Consider the following 19709-nt stretch of genomic DNA (forward strand, 5'->3'; position numbering starts at 1 on the left):
TGATCATATTTGCTATGATTAGGCAATTTGAGTAAGTGTTTAAGGCTTACGGCCACACCATCTTGAGAACGCCCAATCTCATCTGACCTTGGAAGCTAAGCAAGTTTGGGCCTGAATAGTACTGAGGTGGGACCCTACCTAGGAATACCAGGTGCTGTAAGCTTTTCTTGCATCACTTTAATTTACTTTCAAGCTGACATGCTCAAATGTGAAGTGCAGTGATTAATAAAAAAAACTATCTGTTAGCACCTGGGAATAGCAGATGCTGTAAGTTTTTTTTGCATCACTTTCATTTACTCTCCAACTCACATGCCTGAATGTGAAGTGCAGTGATTCCTCAAAAATCTATCTGTTAGCACCTTGGACTACGAGATGCTGTAAGCTTCTCTTGCATCACTTTAATTTACTTTCAAGATGACATGCTAGGATGTGAAGTGCAGTGATTAATTAAAAAAACTATCTGTTAGCATCTGGGAATAGCAGATGCTGTAAGTTTTTGTTGCATCACTTTACTTTAATCTGCAACTAACAAGCTTGTATGTGAAGTGTACAGATTAAATAGAAATATTTTAGTACCAGGGAATAGCAGGTGCTGTAAGATTGTTTGCATCCCTTTAATTTATGTTCAAGCTATCATGTTCAAATTTGAAGTGCAGTGAATAATTAACTCAAACTATCTGTTAGCACCTGGGAATAGCAGATGCTGTAAGTTTTTTTTGCATCACTTTCATTTACTCTCCAACTCACATGCCTGAATGTGAAGTGCAGTGATTCATCAAAAAACTGTCTGTTAGTGCCTCCGTATACCAGATGTTGTAAGCTTTTATTGCATCATTTAATTTACATTCAAGATAACATTCTAGAATGTCAATTGCAGGGATTAATAAAAAAAATTGTCAGATTGGTCTTTGATCATATTTGCTATGATTAGGCAATTTGAGTAAGTGTTTAAGGCTTACGGCCATACCAGCTTGAGAATGCCCAATCTCCTCTGACCTTGGAAGCTAAGTAAGTTTGGGCCTGGATAGTACTGAGGTGGGACCCTACCTATGTATACCAGGTGCTGTAAGCTTTTCTTGCATCACTTTAATTTACTTTCAAGCTGACATGCTCAAATGTGAAGTGCAATGATTAATAAAAAAAACTATCTGTTAGCACCTGGGAATAGCAGATGCTGTAAGTTTTTTTTGCATCACTTTACTTTAATCTGCAACTGACAAGCTTGTATGTGAAGTGTACAGATTAAATAGAAATATTTTAGTACCAGGGAATAGCAGGTGCTGTAAGATTGTATTGCATCCCTTTAATTTATGTTCAAGCTATCATGTTCAAATTTGAAGTGAAGTGAATAATTAACTCAAACTATCTGTTAGCACCTGGGAATAGCAGATGCTGTAAGTTTTTCTTGCATCACTTTCATTTACTCTCCAACTCACATGCCTGAATGTGAAGTGCAGTGATTCCTCAAAAATCTATCTGTTAGCACCTTGGACTACGAGATGCTGTAAGCTTCTCTTGCATCACTTTAATTTACTTTCAAGATGACATGCTAGGATGTGAAGTGCAGTGATTAATTAAAAAAACTATCTGTTAGCATCTGGGAATAGCAGATGCTGTAAGTTTTTGTTGCATCACTTTACTTTAATCTGCAACTAACAAGCTTGTATGTGAAGTGTACAGATTAAATAGAAATATTTTAGTACCAGGGAATAGCAGGTGCTGTAAGATTGTTTGCATCCCTTTAATTTATGTTCAAGCTATCATGTTCAAATTTGAAGTGCAGTGAATAATTAACTCAAACTATCTGTTAGCACCTGGGAATAGCAGATGCTGTAAGTTTTTTTTGCATCACTTTCATTTACTCTCCAACTCACATGCCTGAATGTGAAGTGCAGTGATTCATCAAAAAACTGTCTGTTAGTGCCTCCGTATACCAGATGTTGTAAGCTTTTATTGCATCATTTAATTTACATTCAAGATAACATTCTAGAATGTCAATTGCAGGGATTAATAAAAAAAATTGTCAGATTGGTCTTTGATCATATTTGCTATGATTAGGCAATTTGAGTAAGTGTTTAAGGCTTACGGCCATACCAGCTTGAGAATGCCCAATCTCCTCTGACCTTGGAAGCTAAGTAAGTTTGGGCCTGGATAGTACTGAGGTGGGACCCTACCTATGTATACCAGGTGCTGTAAGCTTTTCTTGCATCACTTTAATTTACTTTCAAGCTGACATGCTCAAATGTGAAGTGCAATGATTAATAAAAAAAACTATCTGTTAGCACCTGGGAATAGCAGATGCTGTAAGTTTTTTTTGCATCACTTTACTTTAATCTGCAACTGACAAGCTTGTATGTGAAGTGTACAGATTAAATAGAAATATTTTAGTACCAGGGAATAGCAGGTGCTGTAAGATTGTATTGCATCCCTTTAATTTATGTTCAAGCTATCATGTTCAAATTTGAAGTGAAGTGAATAATTAACTCAAACTATCTGTTAGCACCTGGGAATAGCAGATGCTGTAAGTTTTTCTTGCATCACTTTCATTTACTCTCCAACTCACATGCCTGAATGTGAAGTGCAGTGATTCCTCAAAAATCTATCTGTTAGCACCTTGGACTACGAGATGCTGTAAGCTTCTCTTGCATCACTTTAATTTACTTTCAAGATGACATGCTAGGATGTGAAGTGCAGTGATTAATTAAAAAAACTATCTGTTAGCACCTGGGAATAGCAGATGCTGTAAGTTTTTGTTGCATCACTTTACTTTAATCTGCAACTGACAAGCTTGTATGTGAAGTGTACAGATTAAATAGAAATATTTTAGTACCAGGGAATAGCAGGTGCTGTAAGATTGTTTGCATCCCTTTAATTTATTTTCAAGCTATCATGTTCAAATTTGAAGTGCAGTGAATAATTAACTCAAACTATCTGTTAGCACCTGGGAATAGCAGATGCTGTACGTTTTTTTTGCATCACTTTCATTTACTCTCCAACTCACATGCCTGAATGTGAAGTGCAGTGATTCATCAAAAAACTGTCTGTTAGTGCCTCCGTATACCAGATGTTGTAAGCTTTTATTGCATCATTTAATTTACATTCAAGATAACATTCTAGAATGTCAAGTGCAGGGATTAATAAAAAAAATTGTCAGATTGGTCTTTGATCATATTTGCTATGATTATGCAATTTGAGCAAGTGTTTAAGGCTTACGGCCACACCAGCTTGAGAATGCCCAATCTCATCTGACCTTGGAAGCTAAGCAAGTTTGGGCCTGAATAGTACTGAGGTGGGACCCTACCTAGGAATACCAGGTGCTGTAAGCTTTTCTTGCATCACTTTAATTTACTTTCAAGCTGACATGCTCAAATGTGAAGTGCAGTGATTAATAAAAAAAACTATCTGTTAGCACCTGGGAATAGCAGATGCTGTAAGTTTTTTTTGCATCACTTTCATTTACTCTCCAACTCACATGCCTGAATGTGAAGTGCAGTGATTCCTCAAAAATCTATCTGTTAGCACCTTGGACTACGAGATGCTGTAAGCTTCTCTTGCATCACTTTAATTTACTTTCAAGATGACATGCTAGGATGTGAAGTGCAGTGATTAATTAAAAAAACTATCTGTTAGCACCTGGGAATAGCAGATGCTGTAAGTTTTTGTTGCATCACTTTACTTTAATCTGCAACTGACAAGCTTGTATGTGAAGTGTACAGATTAAATAGAAATATTTTAGTACCAGGGAATAGCAGGTGCTGTAAGATTGTTTGCATCCCTTTAATTTATTTTCAAGCTATCATGTTCAAATTTGAAGTGCAGTGAATAATTAACTCAAACTATCTGTTAGCACCTGGGAATAGCAGATGATGTAAGTTTTTTTTGCATCACTTTCATTTACTCTCCAACTCACATGCCTGAATGTGAAGTGCAGTGATTCATCAAAAAACTGTCTGTTAGTGCCTCCGTATACAAGATGTTGTAAGCTTTTATTGCATCATTTAATTTACATTCAAGATAACATTCTAGAACGTCAAGTGCAGGGATTAATAAAAAAAATTGTCAGATTGGTCTTTGATCATATTTGCTATGATTAGGCAATTTGAGTAAGTGTTTAAAGCTTACGGCCACACAAGCTTGAGAACGCCCAATCTCATCTGACCTTGGAAGCTAAGCAAGTTTGGGCCTGGATAGTACTGAGGTGGGACCCTACCTAGGAATACCAGGTGCTGTAAGCTTTTCTTGCATCACTTTAATTTACTTTCAAGCTGACATGCTCAAATGTGAAGTGCAGTGATTAATATAAAAAACTATCTGTTAGCACCTGGGAATAGCAGATGCTGTAAGTTTTTTTTTGCATCACTTTCATTTACTCTCCAACTCACATGCCTGAATGTGAAGTGCAGTGATTCATCAAAAATCTATCTGTTAGCCCCTTGGACTACGAGATGCTGTAAGCTTCTCTTGCATCACTTTAATTTACTTTCAAGATGACATGCTAGGATGTGAAGTGTAGTGATTAATTAAAAAAACTATCTGTTAGCACCTGGGAATAGCAAATGCTGTAAGTTTTTGTTGCATCACTTTACTTTAATCTGCAACTGACAAGCTTGTATGTGAAGTGTACAGATTAAATAGAAATATTTTAGTACCAGGGAATAGCAGGTGCTGTAAGATTGTATTGCATCCCTTTAATTTATGTTCAAGCTATCATGTTCAAATTTGAAGTGAAGTGAATAATTAACTCAAACTATCTGTTAGCACCTGGGAATAGCAGATGCTGTAAGTTTTTCTTGCATCACTTTCATTTACTCTCCAACTCACATGCCTGAATGTGAAGTGCAGTGATTCCTCAAAAATCTATCTGTTAGCACCTTGGACTACGAGATGCTGTAAGCTTCTCTTGCATCACTTTAATTTACTTTCAAGATGACATGCTAGGATGTGAAGTGCAGTGATTAATTAAAAAAACTATCTGTTAGCACCTGGGAATAGCAGATGCTGTAAGTTTTTGTTGCATCACTTTACTTTAATCTGCAACTGACAAGCTTGTATGTGAAGTGTACAGATTAAATAGAAATATTTTAGTACCAGGGAATAGCAGGTGCTGTAAGATTGTTTGCATCCCTTTAATTTATTTTCAAGCTATCATGTTCAAATTTGAAGTGCAGTGAATAATTAACTCAAACTATCTGTTAGCACCTGGGAATAGCAGATGCTGTACGTTTTTTTTGCATCACTTTCATTTACTCTCCAACTCACATGCCTGAATGTGAAGTGCAGTGATTCATCAAAAAACTGTCTGTTAGTGCCTCCGTATACCAGATGTTGTAAGCTTTTATTGCATCATTTAATTTACATTCAAGATAACATTCTAGAATGTCAAGTGCAGGGATTAATAAAAAAAATTGTCAGATTGGTCTTTGATCATATTTGCTATGATTAGGCAATTTGAGTAAGTGTTTAAGGCTTACGGCCACACCAGCTTGAGAATGCCCAATCTCATCTGACCTTGGAAGCTAAGCAAGTTTGGGCCTGAATAGTACTGAGGTGGGACCCTACCTAGGAATACCAGGTGCTGTAAGCTTTTCTTGCATCACTTTAATTTACTTTCAAGCTGACATGCTCAAATGTGAAGTGCAGTGATTAATAAAAAAAACTATCTGTTAGCACCTGGGAATAGCAGATGCTGTAAGTTTTTTTTGCATCACTTTCATTTACTCTCCAACTCACATGCCTGAATGTGAAGTGCAGTGATTCCTCAAAAATCTATCTGTTAGCACCTTGGACTACGAGATGCTGTAAGCTTCTCTTGCATCACTTTAATTTACTTTCAAGATGACATGCTAGGATGTGAAGTGCAGTGATTAATTAAAAAAACTATCTGTTAGCACCTGGGAATAGCAGATGCTGTAAGTTTTTGTTGCATCACTTTACTTTAATCTGCAACTGACAAGCTTGTATGTGAAGTGTACAGATTAAATAGAAATATTTTAGTACCAGGGAATAGCAGGTGCTGTAAGATTGTTTGCATCCCTTTAATTTATTTTCAAGCTATCATGTTCAAATTTGAAGTGCAGTGAATAATTAACTCAAACTATCTGTTAGCACCTGGGAATAGCAGATGATGTAAGTTTTTTTTGCATCACTTTCATTTACTCTCCAACTCACATGCCTGAATGTGAAGTGCAGTGATTCATCAAAAAACTGTCTGTTAGTGCCTCCGTATACAAGATGTTGTAAGCTTTTATTGCATCATTTAATTTACATTCAAGATAACATTCTAGAACGTCAAGTGCAGGGATTAATAAAAAAAATTGTCAGATTGGTCTTTGATCATATTTGCTATGATTAGGCAATTTGAGTAAGTGTTTAAAGCTTACGGCCACACAAGCTTGAGAACGCCCAATCTCATCTGACCTTGGAAGCTAAGCAAGTTTGGGCCTGGATAGTACTGAGGTGGGACCCTACCTAGGAATACCAGGTGCTGTAAGCTTTTCTTGCATCACTTTAATTTACTTTCAAGCTGACATGCTCAAATGTGAAGTGCAGTGATTAATATAAAAAACTATCTGTTAGCACCTGGGAATAGCAGATGCTGTAAGTTTTTTTTTGCATCACTTTCATTTACTCTCCAACTCACATGCCTGAATGTGAAGTGCAGTGATTCATCAAAAATCTATCTGTTAGCACCTTGGACTACGAGATGCTGTAAGCTTCTCTTGCATCACTTTAATTTACTTTCAAGATGACATGCTAGGATGTGAAGTGTAGTGATTAATTAAAAAAACTATCTGTTAGCACCTGGGAATAGCAAATGCTGTAAGTTTTTGTTGCATCACTTTACTTTAATCTGCAACTGACAAGCTTGTATGTGAAGTGTACAGATTAAATAGAAATATTTTAGTACCAGGGAATAGCAGGTGCTGTAAGATTGTATTGCATCCCTTTAATTTATGTTCAAGGTATCATGTTCAAATTTGAAGTGAAGTGAAAAATTAACTCAAACTATCTGTTAGCACCTGGGAATAGCAGATGCTGTAAGTTTTTCTTGCATCACTTTCATTTACTCTCCAACTCACATGCCTGAATGTGAAGTGCAGTGATTCCTCAAAAATCTATCTGTTAGCACCTTGGACTACGAGATGCTGTAAGCTTCTCTTGCATCACTTTAATTTACTTTCAAGATGACATGCTAGGATGTGAAGTGCAGTGATTAATTAAAAAAACTATCTGTTAGCACCTGGGAATAGCAGATGCTGTAAGTTTTTGTTGCATCACTTTACTTTAATCTGCAACTGACAAGCTTGTATGTGAAGTGTACAGATTAAATAGAAATATTTTAGTACCAGGGAATAGCAGGTGCTGTAAGATTGTTTGCATCCCTTTAATTTATTTTCAAGCTATCATGTTCAAATTTGAAGTGCAGTGAATAATTAACTCAAACTATCTGTTAGCACCTGGGAATAGCAGATGCTGTACGTTTTTTTTGCATCACTTTCATTTACTCTCCAACTCACATGCCTGAATGTGAAGTGCAGTGATTCATCAAAAAACTGTCTGTTAGTGCCTCCGTATACCAGATGTTGTAAGCTTTTATTGCATCATTTAATTTACATTCAAGATAACATTCTAGAATGTCAAGTGCAGGGATTAATAAAAAAAATTGTCAGATTGGTCTTTGATCATATTTGCTATGATTAGGCAATTTGAGTAAGTGTTTAAGGCTTACGGCCACACCATCTTGAGAACGCCCAATCTCATCTGACCTTGGAAGCTAAGCAAGTTTGGGCCTGAATAGTACTGAGGTGGGACCCTACCTAGGAATACCAGGTGCTGTAAGCTTTTCTTGCATCACTTTAATTTACTTTCAAGCTGACATGCTCAAATGTGAAGTGCAGTGATTAATAAAAAAAACTATCTGTTAGCACCTGGGAATAGCAGATGCTGTAAGTTTTTTTTGCATCACTTTCATTTACTCTCCAACTCACATGCCTGAATGTGAAGTGCAGTGATTCCTCAAAAATCTATCTGTTAGCACCTTGGACTACGAGATGCTGTAAGCTTCTCTTGCATCACTTTAATTTACTTTCAAGATGACATGCTAGGATGTGAAGTGCAGTGATTAATTAAAAAAACTATCTGTTATCACCTGGGAATAGCAGATGCTGTAAGTTTTTGTTGCATCACTTTACTTTAATCTGCAACTGACAAGCTTGTATGTGAAGTGTACAGATTAAATAGAAATATTTTAGTACCAGGGAATAGCAGGTGCTGTAAGATTGTTTGCATCCCTTTAATTTATTTTCAAGCTATCATGTTCAAATTTGAAGTGCAGTGAATAATTAACTCAAACTATCTGTTAGCACCTGGGAATAGCAGATGATGTAAGTTTTTTTTGCATCACTTTCATTTACTCTCCAACTCACATGCCTGAATGTGAAGTGCAGTGATTCATCAAAAAACTGTCTGTTAGTGCCTCCGTATACAAGATGTTGTAAGCTTTTATTGCATCATTTAATTTACATTCAAGATAACATTCTAGAACGTCAAGTGCAGGGATTAATAAAAAAAATTGTCAGATTGGTCTTTGATCATATTTGCTATGATTAGGCAATTTGAGTAAGTGTTTAAAGCTTACGGCCACACAAGCTTGAGAACGCCCAATCTCATCTGACCTTGGAAGCTAAGCAAGTTTGGGCCTGGATAGTACTGAGGTGGGACCCTACCTAGGAATACCAGGTGCTGTAAGCTTTTCTTGCATCACTTTAATTTACTTTCAAGCTGACATGCTCAAATGTGAAGTGCAGTGATTAATATAAAAAACTATCTGTTAGCACCTGGGAATAGCCGATGCTGTAAGTTTTTTTTGCATCACTTTCATTTACTCTCCAACTCACATGCCTGAATGTGAAGTGCAGTGATTCATCAAAAAACTGTCTGTTAGTGCCTCCGTATAGCAGATGTTGTAAGCTTTTATTGCATCATTTAATTTACATTCAAGATAACATTCTAGAATGTCAAGTGCAGGGATTAATAAAAAAAATTGTCAGATTGGTCTTTGATCATATTTGCTATGATTAGGCAATTTGAGTAAGTGTTTAAGGCTTACGGCCACACCAGTTTGAGCACGCCCAATCTCATCTGACCTTGGAAGCTAAGCAAGTTTGGGCCTGGATACTACTGAGGTGGGACCCTACCTAGGAATACCAGGTGCTGTAAGCTTTTCTTGCATCACTTTAATTTACTTTCAAGCTGACATGCTCAAATGTGAAGTGCAGTGATTAATAAAAAAAACTATCTGTTAGCACCTGGGAATAGCAGATGCTTTAAGTTTTTTTTGCATCACTTTCATTTACTCTCCAACTCACGTGCCTGAATGTGAAGTGCAGTGATTCATCAAAAAACTGTCTGTTAGTTCCTCCGTATACCAGATGTTGTAAGCTTTTATTGCATCATTTAATTTACATTCAAGATAACATTCTAAAATGTCAATTGCAGGGATTAATAAAAAAAATTGTCAGATTGGTCTATGATCATATTTGCTATGATTAGGCAATTTGAGTAAGTGTTCAAGGCTTACGGCCACACCAGCTTGAGAATGCCCAATCTCATCTGACTTTGGAAGCTAAGTAAGTTTGGGCCTGGATAGTACTGACGTGGGACCCTACCTATGTATACCAGGTGCTGTAAGCTTTTCTTGCATCACTTTAATTTACTTTCAAGCTGACATGCTCAAATGTGAAGTGCAATGATTAATAAAAAAAACTATCTGTTAGCACCTGGGAATAGCAGATGCTGTAAGTTTTTTTTGCATCACTTTCATTTACTCTCCAACTCACATGCCTGAATGTGAAGTGCAGTAAATCATCAAAAAACTGTCTGTTAGCACCTTGGACTACGAGATGCTGTAAGCTTCTCTTGCATCACTTTAATTTACTGTCAAGATGACATGCTAAGATGTGAAATGCAGTGATTAATTAAAAAAACTATCTGTTAGCACCTGGGAATAGCAGATGCTGTAAGTTTTTGTTGCATCACTTTACTTTAATCTGCAACTGACAAGCTTGTATGTGAAGTGTACAGATTAAATAGAAATATTTTAGTACCAGGGAATAGCAGGTGCTGTAAGATTGTATTGCATCCCTTTAATTTATGTTCAAGCTATCATGTTCAAATTTGAAGTGCAGTGAATAATTAACTCAAACTATCTGTTAGCACGTGGGAATAGCAGATGCTGTAAGTTTTTTTTGCATCACTTTCATTTACTCTCCAACTCACATGCCTGAATGTGAAGTGCAGTGATTCATCAAAAAACTATATGTTAGCACCTTGGACTACGAGATGCTGTAAGCTTCTCTTGCATCACTTTAATTTACTGTCAAGATGACATGCTAGGATGTGAAATGCAGTGATTAATTAAAAAAACTATCTGTTAGCACCTGGGAATAGCAGATGCTGTAAGTTTTTGTTGCATCACTTTACTTTAATCTGCAACTGACAAGCTTGTATGTGAAGTGTACAGATTAAATAGAAATATTTTAGTACCAGGGAATAGCAGGTGCTGTAAGATTGTATTGCATCCCTTTAATTTATGTTCAAGCTATCATGTTCAAATTTGAAGTGCAGTGAATAATTAGTGCCTCCGTATACCAGCTCCGTATTGTAAGCTTTTATTGCATCATTTAATTACATTAAAGATAACATTCTAGAATGTCAAGTGCAGGGATTAATAAAAAAAATTGTCAGATTGGTCTTTGATCATATTTGCTATGATTAGGCAATTTGAGTAAGCGTATAAGGCTTACGGCCACACCAGCTTGAGAACGCCCAATCTCATCTGACCTTGGAAGCTAAGCAAGTTTGGGCCTGTATAGTACTGAGGTGGGACCCTACCTAGGAATACCAGGTGCTGTAAGCTTTTCTTGCATCACTTTAATTTACTTTCAAGCTGACATGCTCAAATGTGAAGTGCAGTGATTAATAAAAAAAACTATCTGTTAGCACCTGGGAATAGCCGATGCTGTAAGTTTTTTTTGCATCACTTTCATTTACTCTCCAACTCACATGCCTGAATGTGAAGTGCAGTGATTCCTCAAAAATCTATCTGTTAGCACCTTGGACTACGAGATGCTGTAAGCTTCTCTTGCATCACTTTAATTTACTTTCAAGATGACATGCTAGGATGTGAAGTGCAGTGATTAATTAAAAAAACTATCTGTTAGCACCTGGGAATAGCAGATGCTGTAAGTTTTTGTTGCATCACTTTACTTTAATCTGCAACTGACAAGCTTGTATGTGAAGTGTACAGATTAAATAGAAATATTTTAGTACCAGGGAATAGCAGGTGCTGTAAGATTGTTTGCATCCCTTTAATTTATTTTCAAGCTATCATGTTCAAATTTGAAGTGCAGTGAATAATTAACTCAAACTATCTGTTAGCACCTGGGAATAGCAGATGATGTAAGTTTTTTTTGCATCACTTTCATTTACTCTCCAACTCACATGCCTGAATGTGAAGTGCAGTGATTCATCAAAAAACTGTCTGTTAGTGCCTCCGTATACAAGATGTTGTAAGCTTTTATTGCATCATTTAATTTACATTCAAGATAACATTCTAGAACGTCAAGTGCAGGGATTAATAAAAAAAATTGTCAGATTGGTCTTTGATCATATTTGCTATGATTAGGCAATTTGAGTAAGTGTTTAAAGCTTACGGCCACACAAGCTTGAGAACGCCCAATCTCATCTGACCTTGGAAGCTAAGCAAGTTTGGGCCTGGATAGTAGTGAGGTGGGACCCTACCTAGGAATACCAGGTGCTGTAAGCTTTTCTTGCATCACTTTAATTTACTTTCAAGCTGACATGCTCAAATGTGAAGTGCAGTGATTAATATAAAAAACTATCTGTTAGCACCTGGGAATAGCCGATGCTGTAAGTTTTTTTTGCATCACTTTCATTTACTCTCCAACTCACATGCCTGAATGTGAAGTGCAGTGATTCATCAAAAAACTGTCTGTTAGTGCCTCCGTATAGCAGATGTTGTAAGCTTTTATTGCATCATTTAATTTACATTCAAGATAACATTCTAGAATGTCAAGTGCAGGGATTAATAAAAAAAATTGTCAGATTGGTCTTTGATCATATTTGCTATGATTAGGCAATTTGAGTAAGTGTTTAAGGCTTACGGCCACACCAGTTTGAGCACGCCCAATCTCATCTGACCTTGGAAGCTAAGCAAGTTTGGGCCTGGATACTACTGAGGTGGGACCCTACCTAGGAATACCAGGTGCTGTAAGCTTTTCTTGCATCACTTTAATTTACTTTCAAGCTGACATGCTCAAATGTGAAGTGCAGTGATTAATAAAAAAAACTATCTGTTAGCACCTGGGAATAGCAGATGCTTTAAGTTTTTTTTGCATCACTTTCATTTACTCTCCAACTCACGTGCCTGAATGTGAAGTGCAGTGATTCATCAAAAAACTGTCTGTTAGTTCCTCCGTATACCAGATGTTGTAAGCTTTTATTGCATCATTTAATTTACATTCAAGATAACATTCTAAAATGTCAATTGCAGGGATTAATAAAAAAAATTGTCAGATTGGTCTATGATCATATTTGCTATGATTAGGCAATTTGAGTAAGTGTTCAAGGCTTACGGCCACACCAGCTTGAGAATGCCCAATCTCATCTGACTTTGGAAGCTAAGTAAGTTTGGGCCTGGATAGTACTGACGTGGGACCCTACCTATGTATACCAGGTGCTGTAAGCTTTTCTTGCATCACTTTAATTTACTTTCAAGCTGACATGCTCAAATGTGAAGTGCAATGATTAATAAAAAAAACTATCTGTTAGCACCTGGGAATAGCAGATGCTGTAAGTTTTTTTTGCATCACTTTCATTTACTCTCCAACTCACATGCCTGAATGTGAAGTGCAGTAAATCATCAAAAAACTGTCTGTTAGCACCTTGGACTACGAGATGCTGTAAGCTTCTCTTGCATCACTTTAATTTACTGTCAAGATGACATGCTAAGATGTGAAATGCAGTGATTAATTAAAAAAACTATCTGTTAGCACCTGGGAATAGCAGATGCTGTAAGTTTTTGTTGCATCACTTTACTTTAATCTGCAACTGACAAGCTTGTATGTGAAGTGTACAGATTAAATAGAAATATTTTAGTACCAGGGAATAGCAGGTGCTGTAAGATTGTATTGCATCCCTTTAATTTATGTTCAAGCTATCATGTTCAAATTTGAAGTGCAGTGAATAATTAACTCAAACTATCTGTTAGCACGTGGGAATAGCAGATGCTGTAAGTTTTTTTTGCATCACTTTCATTTACTCTCCAACTCACATGCCTGAATGTGAAGTGCAGTGATTCATCAAAAAACTATATGTTAGCACCTTGGACTACGAGATGCTGTAAGCTTCTCTTGCATCACTTTAATTTACTGTCAAGATGACATGCTAGGATGTGAAATGCAGTGATTAATTAAAAAAACTATCTGTTAGCACCTGGGAATAGCAGATGCTGTAAGTTTTTGTTGCATCACTTTACTTTAATCTGCAACTGACAAGCTTGTATGTGAAGTGTACAGATTAAATAGAAATATTTTAGTACCAGGGAATAGCAGGTGCTGTAAGATTGTATTGCATCCCTTTAATTTATGTTCAAGCTATCATGTTCAAATTTGAAGTGCAGTGAATAATTAGTGCCTCCGTATACCAGCTCCGTATTGTAAGCTTTTATTGCATCATTTAATTACATTAAAGATAACATTCTAGAATGTCAAGTGCAGGGATTAATAAAAAAAATTGTCAGATTGGTCTTTGATCATATTTGCTATGATTAGGCAATTTGAGTAAGCGTATAAGGCTTACGGCCACACCAGCTTGAGAACGCCCAATCTCATCTGACCTTGGAAGCTAAGCAAGTTTGGGCCTGTATAGTACTGAGGTGGGACCCTACCTAGGAATACCAGGTGCTGTAAGCTTTTCTTGCATCACTTTAATTTACTTTCAAGCTGACATGCTCAAATGTGAAGTGCAGTGATTAATAAAAAAAACTATCTGTTAGCACCTGGGAATAGCCGATGCTGTAAGTTTTTTTTGCATCACTTTCATTTACTCTCCAACTCACATGCCTGAATGTGAAGTGCAGTGATTCATCAAAAAACTATCTGTTAGCACCTTGGACTACGAGATGCTGTAAGCTTCTCTTGCATCACTTTAATTTACTGTCAAGATGACATGCTAAGATGTGAAATGCAGTGATTAATTAAAAAAACTATCTGTTAGCACCTGGGAATAGCAGATGCTGTAAGTTTTTGTTGCATCACTTTACTTTAATCTGCAACTGACAAGCTTGTATGTGAAGTGTACAGATTAAATAGAAATATTTTAGTACCAGGGAATAGCAGGTGCTGTAAGATTGTTTGCATCCCTTTAATTTATGTTCAAGCTATCATGTTCAAATTTGAAGTGCAGTGAATAATTAGTGCCTCCGTATACCAGCTCCGTATTGTAAGCTTTTATTGCATCATTTATTTACATTCAAGATAACATTCTAGAATGTCAAGTGCAGGGATTAATAAAAAAAATTGTCAGATTGGTCTTTGATCATATTTGCTATGATTAGACAATTTGAGTAAGCATATAAGGCTTACAGCCACACCAGCTTGAGAACGCCCAATCTCATCTGACCTTGGAAGCTAAGCAAGTTTGGACCTGGATAGTACTGAGGTGGGACCCTACCTAGGAATACCAGGTGCTGTAAGCTTTTCTTGCATCACTTTAATTTACTTTCAAGCTGACATGCTCAAATGTGAAGTGCAGTGATTAATAAAAAAAACTATCTGTTAGCACCTGGGAAGAGCCGATGCTGTAAGTTTTTTTTGCATCACTTTCATTTACTCTCGAACTCACATGCCTGAATGTGAAGTGCAGTGATTCATCAAAAAACTGTCTGTTAGTGCCTCCGTATACCAGATGTTGTAAGCTTTTATTGCATCATTTAATTTACATTCAAGATAACATTCTAAAATGTCAATTGCAGGGATTAATAAAAAAAATTGTCAGATTGGTCTTTGATCATATTTGCTATGATTAGGCAATTTGAGTAAGTGTTCAAGGCTTACGGCCACACCAGCTTGAGAATGCCCAATCTCATCTGACCTTGGAAGCTAAGTAAGTTTGGGCCTGGATAGTACTGACGTGGGACCCTACCTATGTATACCAGGTGCTGTAAGCTTTTCTTGCATCACTTTAATTTACTTTCAAGCTGACATGCTCAAATGTGAAGTGCAATGATTAATAAAAAAAACTATCTGTTAGCACCTGGGAATAGCAGATGCTGTAAGTTTTTTTTGCATCACTTACATTTACTCTCCAACTCACATGCCTGAATGTGAAGTGCAGTAAATCATCAAAAAACTGTCTGTTAGCACCTTGGACTACGAGATGCTGTAAGCTTCTCTTGCATCACTTTAATTTACTGTCAAGATGACATGCTAAGATGTGAAATGCAGTGATTAATTAAAAAAACTATCTGTTAGCACCTGGGAATAGCAGATGCTGTAAGTTTTTGTTGCATCACTTTACTTTAATCTGCAACTGACAAGCTTGTATGTGAAGTGTACAGATTAAATAGAAATATTTTAGTACCAGGGAATAGCAGTTGCTGTAAGATTGTATTGCATCCCTTTAATTTATGTTCAAGCTATCATGTTCAAATTTGAAGTGCAGTGAATAATTAGTGCCTCCGTATACCAGCTCCGTATTGTAAGCTTTTATTGCATCATTTAATTACATTAAAGATACCATTCTAGAATGTCAAGTGCAGGGATTAATAAAAAAAATTGTCAGATTGGTCTTTGATCAATTTTGCTATGATTAGGCAATTTGAGTAAGCGTATAAGGCTTACGGCCACACCAGCTTGAGAACGCCCAATCTCATCTGACCTTGGAAGCTAAGCAAGTTTGGGCCTGGATAGTACTGAGGTGGGACCCTACCTAGGAATACCAGGTGCTGTAAGCTTTTCTTGCATCACTTTAATTTACTTTCAAGCTGACATGCTCAAATGTGAAGTGCAGTGATTAATAAAAAAAACTATCTGTTAGCACCTGGGAATAGCCGATGCTGTAAGTTTTTTTTGCATCACTTTCATTTACTCTCCAACTCACGTGCCTGAATGTGAAGTGCAGTGATTCATCAAAAAACTGTCTGTTAGTGCCTCCGTATACCAGATGTTGTAAGCTTTTATTGCATCATTTAATTTACATTCAAGATAACATTCTAGAATGTCAATTGCAGGGATTAATAAAAAAAATTGTCAGATTGGTCTTTGATCATATTTGCTATGATTAGGCAATTTGAGTAAGTGTTTAAGGCTTACGGCAACACCAGTTTGAGAATGCCCAATCTCATCTGACCTTGGAAGCTAAGCAAGTTTGGGCCTGGATAGTACTGAGGTGGGATCCTACCTAGGAATACCAGGTGCTGTAAGCTTTTCTTGCATCACATTAATTTACTTTCAAGCTAACATGCTCAAATGTGAAGTGCAGTGATTAATAAAAAAAACCATCTGTTAGCACCTGGGAATAGCAGATGCTGTAAGTTTTTTTTGCATCACTTTCATTTACTCTCCAACTCACATGCCTGAATGTGAAGTGCACTGATTCCTCAAAAATCTATCTGTTAGCACCTTGGACTACGAGATGCTGTAAGCTTCTCTTGCATCACTTTAATTTACTTTCAAGATGACATGCTAGGATGTGAAATGCAGTGATTAATTAAAAAAACTATCTGTTAGCACCTGGGAATAGCAAATGCTGTAAATTTTTGTTGCATCACTTTACTTTAATCTGCAACTGACAAGCTTGTATGTGAAGTGTACAGATTAAATAGAAATATTTTAGTACCAGGGAATAGCAGGTGCTGTAAGATTGTTTGCATCCCTTTAATTTATGTTCAAGCTATCATGTTCAAATTTGAAGTGCAGTGAATAATTAGTGCCTCCGTATACCAGCTCCGTATTGTAAGCTTTTATTGCATCATTTAATTACATTCAAGATAACATTCTAGAATGTCATGTGCAGGGATTAATAAAAAAAATTGTCAGATTGGTCTTTGATCATATTTGCTATGATTAGGCAATTTGAGTAAGTGTTTAAGGCTTACGGCCACACCAGCTTGAGAACGCCCAATCTCATCTGACCTTGGAAGCTAAGCAAGTTTGGGCCTGAATAGTACTGAGGTGGGACTCTACCTAGGAATACCAGGTGCTGTAAGCTTTTCTTGCATCACTTTAATTTACTTTCAAGCTGACATGCTCAAATGTGAAGTGCAGTGATTAATAAAAAAAACTATCTGTTAGCACCTGGGAATAGCAGATGCTGTAAGTTTTTGTTGCATCACTTTACTTTAATCTGCAACTGACAAGCTTGTATGTGAAGTGTACAGATTAAATAGAAATATTTTAGTACCAGGGAATAGCAGGTGCTGTAAGATTGTTTGCATCCCTTTAATTTATTTTCAAGCTATCATGTTCAAATTTGAAGTGCAGTGAATAATTAACTCAAACTATCTGTTAGCACCTGGGAATAGCAGATGATGTAAGTTTTTTTTGCATCACTTTCATTTACTCTCCAACTCACATGCCTGAATGTGAAGTGCAGTGATTCATCAAAAAACTGTCTGTTAGTGCCTCCGTATACAAGATGTTGTAAGATTTTATTGCATCATTTAATCTACATTCAAGATAACATTCTAGAACGTCAAGTGCAGGGATTAATAAAAAAAATTGTCAGATTGGTCTTTGATCATATTTGCTATGATTAGGCAATTTGAGTAAGTGTTTAAGGCTTACGGCCACACCAGCTTGAGAACGCCCAATCTCATCTGACCTTGGAAGCTAAGCAAGTTTGGGCCTGGATAGTACTGAGGTGGGACCCTACCTAGGAATACCAGGTGCTGTAAACTTTTCTTGCATCACTTTAATTTACTTTCAAGCTGACATGCTCAAATGTGAAGTGCAGTGATTAATATAAAAAACTATCTGTTAGCACCTGGGAATAGCAGATGCTGTAAGTTTTTTTTGCATCACTTTCATTTACTCTCCAACTCACATGCCTGAATGTGAAGTGCAGTGATTCCTCAAAAATCTATCTGTTAGCACCTTGGACTACGAGATGCTGTAAGCTTCTCTTGCATCACTTTAATTTACTTTCAAGATGACATGCTAGGATGTGAAGTGCAGTGATTAATTAAAAAAACTATCTGTTAGCACCTGGGAATAGCAAATGCTGTAAGTTTTTGTTGCATCACTTTACTTTAATCTGCAACTGACAAGCTTGTATGTGAAGTGTACAGATTAAATAGAAATATTTTAGTACCAGGGAATAGCAGGTGCTGTAAGATTGTATTGCATCCCTTTAATTTATGTTCAAGCTATCATGTTCAAATTTGAAGTGCAGTGAATAATTAACTCAAACTATCTGTTAGCACCTGGGAATAGCAGATGCTGTAAGTTTTTTTTGCATCACTTTCATTTACTCTCCAACTCACATGCCTGAATGTGAAGTGCAGTGATTCATCAAAAAACTATATGTTAGCACATTGGACTACGAGATGCTGTAAGCTTCTCTTGCATCACTTTAATTTACTGTCAAGATGACATGCTAGGATGTGAAATGCAGTGATTAATTAAAAAAACTGTCTGTTAGCACCTGGGAATAGCAGATGCTGTAAGTTTTTGTCGCATCACTTTACTTTAATCTGCAACTGACAAGCTTGTATGTGAAGTGTACAGATTAAATAGAAATATTTTAGTACCAGGGAATAGCAGGTGCTGTAAGATTGTTTGCATCCCTTTAATTTATGTTCAAGCTATCATGTTCAAATTTGAAGTGCAGTGAATAATTAGTGCCTCCGTATACCAGCTCCGTATTGTAAGCTTTTATTGCATCATTTAATTACATTCAAGATAACATTCTAGAATGTCAAGTGCAGGGATTAATAAAAAAAAATTGTCAGATTGGTCTTTGATCATATTTGCTATGATTAGGAAATTTGAGTAAGTGTTTAAGGCTTACGGCCACACCAGCTTGAGAACGCCCAATCTCATCTGACCTTGGAAGCTAAGCAAGTTTGGGCCTGAATAGTACTGAGGTGGGACCCTACCTAGGAATACCAGGTGCTGTAAGCTTTTCTTGCATCACTTTAATTTACTTTCAAGCTGACATGCTCAAATGTGAAGTGCAGTGATTAATAAAAAAAACTATCTGTTAGCACCTGGGAATAGCAGATGCTGTAAGTTTTTTTTGCATCACTTTCATTTACTCTCCAACTCACATGCCTGAATGTGAAGTGCAGTGATTCCTCAAAAATCTATCTGTTAGCACCTTGGACTACGAGATGCTGTAAGCTTCTCTTGCATCACTTTAATTTACTTTCAAGATGACATGCTAGGATGTGAAGTGCAGTGATTAATTAAAAAAACTATCTGTTAGCACCTGGGAATAGCAGATGCTGTAAGTTTTTTTTGCATCACTTTCATTTACTCTCCAACTCACATGCCTGAATGTGAAGTGCAGTGATTCATCAAAAAACTGTCTGTTAGTGCCTCCGTATACCAGATGTTGTAAGCTTTTATTGCATCATTTAATTTACATTCAAGATAACATTCTAGAATGTCAAGTGCAGGGATTAA

At 36.6% G+C, this 19709-nt stretch overlaps 2 non-coding genes and 21 pseudogenes across 2 annotated transcripts; all 23 read left to right on the top strand.

Moving 5' to 3' along the window:
- Window positions 1–44: 44 nt before the first annotated feature.
- LOC145647576 (5S ribosomal RNA) lies at window positions 45–163 on the top strand (annotated as a pseudogene).
- Window positions 164–953: 790 nt separating this feature from the next.
- On the top strand, window positions 954–1072 carry LOC145643831 (5S ribosomal RNA; annotated as a pseudogene).
- A 1008-nt stretch (window positions 1073–2080) lies between these two features.
- Window positions 2081–2199, top strand: LOC145643832 (5S ribosomal RNA; annotated as a pseudogene).
- Window positions 2200–3207: 1008 nt separating this feature from the next.
- On the top strand, window positions 3208–3326 carry LOC145647889 (5S ribosomal RNA; annotated as a pseudogene).
- Window positions 3327–4116: 790 nt separating this feature from the next.
- On the top strand, window positions 4117–4235 carry LOC145649227 (5S ribosomal RNA; annotated as a pseudogene).
- A 1230-nt stretch (window positions 4236–5465) lies between these two features.
- LOC145647891 (5S ribosomal RNA) lies at window positions 5466–5584 on the top strand (annotated as a pseudogene).
- Window positions 5585–6374: 790 nt separating this feature from the next.
- Window positions 6375–6493, top strand: LOC145649228 (5S ribosomal RNA; annotated as a pseudogene).
- A 1230-nt stretch (window positions 6494–7723) lies between these two features.
- Window positions 7724–7842, top strand: LOC145647578 (5S ribosomal RNA; annotated as a pseudogene).
- Window positions 7843–8632: 790 nt separating this feature from the next.
- On the top strand, window positions 8633–8751 carry LOC145649229 (5S ribosomal RNA; annotated as a pseudogene).
- Window positions 8752–9103: 352 nt separating this feature from the next.
- On the top strand, window positions 9104–9222 carry LOC145649846 (5S ribosomal RNA; annotated as a pseudogene).
- A 352-nt stretch (window positions 9223–9574) lies between these two features.
- On the top strand, window positions 9575–9693 carry LOC145645080 (5S ribosomal RNA; annotated as a pseudogene).
- A 1106-nt stretch (window positions 9694–10799) lies between these two features.
- Window positions 10800–10918, top strand: LOC145647607 (5S ribosomal RNA; annotated as a pseudogene).
- A 790-nt stretch (window positions 10919–11708) lies between these two features.
- Window positions 11709–11827, top strand: LOC145650290 (5S ribosomal RNA; annotated as a pseudogene).
- Window positions 11828–12179: 352 nt separating this feature from the next.
- Window positions 12180–12298, top strand: LOC145649847 (5S ribosomal RNA; annotated as a pseudogene).
- A 352-nt stretch (window positions 12299–12650) lies between these two features.
- On the top strand, window positions 12651–12769 carry LOC145645082 (5S ribosomal RNA; annotated as a pseudogene).
- Window positions 12770–13875: 1106 nt separating this feature from the next.
- Window positions 13876–13994, top strand: LOC145647609 (5S ribosomal RNA; annotated as a pseudogene).
- A 666-nt stretch (window positions 13995–14660) lies between these two features.
- LOC145647688 (5S ribosomal RNA) lies at window positions 14661–14779 on the top strand (annotated as a pseudogene).
- A 352-nt stretch (window positions 14780–15131) lies between these two features.
- On the top strand, window positions 15132–15250 carry LOC145644283 (5S ribosomal RNA; annotated as a pseudogene).
- Window positions 15251–15917: 667 nt separating this feature from the next.
- LOC145650029 (5S ribosomal RNA) lies at window positions 15918–16036 on the top strand. Its single transcript, XR_014116652.1, has one exon. It is a non-coding gene; the product is annotated as a 5S ribosomal RNA (ribosomal RNA).
- A 352-nt stretch (window positions 16037–16388) lies between these two features.
- LOC145649240 (5S ribosomal RNA) lies at window positions 16389–16507 on the top strand (annotated as a pseudogene).
- Window positions 16508–17173: 666 nt separating this feature from the next.
- On the top strand, window positions 17174–17292 carry LOC145643902 (5S ribosomal RNA). The gene has a single exon (XR_014116092.1). It is a non-coding gene; the product is annotated as a 5S ribosomal RNA (ribosomal RNA).
- A 569-nt stretch (window positions 17293–17861) lies between these two features.
- Window positions 17862–17980, top strand: LOC145647981 (5S ribosomal RNA; annotated as a pseudogene).
- Window positions 17981–19086: 1106 nt separating this feature from the next.
- LOC145646908 (5S ribosomal RNA) lies at window positions 19087–19205 on the top strand (annotated as a pseudogene).
- The last annotated feature ends 504 nt before the right edge of the window (window positions 19206–19709 follow it).

Source organism: Electrophorus electricus, chromosome 13 (genome assembly GCF_041902795.1).
Source record: "Electrophorus electricus isolate QZ-2024a chromosome 13, ASM4190279v1, whole genome shotgun sequence".
NCBI lineage: Eukaryota > Metazoa > Chordata > Actinopteri > Gymnotiformes > Gymnotidae > Electrophorus > Electrophorus electricus.